The 1,286-nt window shown below is 43.4% G+C and overlaps 1 pseudogene; it reads right to left on the minus strand.

Moving 5' to 3' along the window:
* Nucleotides 1–1,286, minus strand: part of LOC111970722 (voltage-dependent calcium channel subunit alpha-2/delta-3-like) — a 105,425-nt pseudogene that overhangs the window by 15,421 nt on the left and 88,718 nt on the right.

Here is a 1,286-nt window from a genome sequence, read left to right on the forward strand (position 1 = left end):
CAGAAAGAAGAGAGAGAGAGAAGAGAGAGAGAGAGAGAGAGAAGAGAGGACAGAGAAAGAGGAGAGAAAGACACAGACACACAGTCTCATGATAAACCTATCAGAGACACAGATACACAGTCTCCATGATAAGAACCTATCAGAGACACAACGACACAAGTCTCATGATAACTATCAGAGACACCAGACATCACAGTCTCCATTGATAAACCTATCAGAGACACAGAATCCCACAGAAATTACAGAGATACATACAACAAGGTTAAACTAAAATAATATTGAGTAGGAGAATGCACTACAGATGGTTTTTGATTCCAGTGTTGGGAGAGTGACTACCTGTATATCAGAGAACTGAGATTGATTAAAAAGTGCAACTTAAAAAAAGCGACACAAAATTGTATTTTGAAGGCAAACAACAACCACACAATGAAACACAGGGCAACGCGATGGATTGAAGCGTATTAAAAACGTCTGTTAACTTTGAGGTCGAGGTAAAGGTGTATTTAGTGGGTGTGGATTTCTGGGATGTAGTAAAGGTACATTCATGTCAGTACTCCTTACCTCCAAAGGGTGGAGTAGACAAATGTGCCAGGGACCTGCTCTGCCTGCTCTCTCTATACCACAGGGGGAAGTGGTCAGCGTTAAACACCCCTCCTTATCCTCCGCTGTCAGGAAGTCTCTGATGGAACACAGGAAGTCATGAAGGAGTCAGGAGGAAGAACTACAAGTAACTGCTGAAACTAAAAGTCAAATTTCCAGAAACTACAAGTCACTGCTGAAACTTATACAGTCAAACTACAAGTCACTGCTGAGAACTACAAGCCACTGCTGAAACTACAAGTTACTGCTGAAACTACAAGTCACTGCTGAAACTACAAGTCAAAACTACAAGCCACTGCTGAACTACAAGCCACTTGCCTGAAACTACAAGCCACTGCTGAAACTACAAGTTACTGCTGAAACTACAAGACTGCTGAAACTACAAGCCCACGTGCTTGAAACTACAAAGCCACTGCTGAAACTACAAGCCACTGCTGAAACTACAAGCCACTTGTGAAACTACAAGCCACTCTGAACTACAAGCCCACTGCTGAAACTACAAGCCACGCTGAAAACTACAAGACTGCTGAACTAACAAGCCCACTGCTGAACTACAAGCCACTGCTGAAAACTACAAGCTGCTGACCCTAGCAACGCCACTGCTGAAACTACAAGCCACTGCTGAAACTACAACCAATGGACACTGCCACTGCTGAAACTACAAGTCACTGCGTGAACTACAAGCC

The sequence above is a fragment of the Salvelinus sp. IW2-2015 genome, linkage group LG11 (genome assembly GCF_002910315.2).
Source record: "Salvelinus sp. IW2-2015 linkage group LG11, ASM291031v2, whole genome shotgun sequence".
Classification (NCBI taxonomy): domain Eukaryota; kingdom Metazoa; phylum Chordata; class Actinopteri; order Salmoniformes; family Salmonidae; genus Salvelinus; species Salvelinus sp. IW2-2015.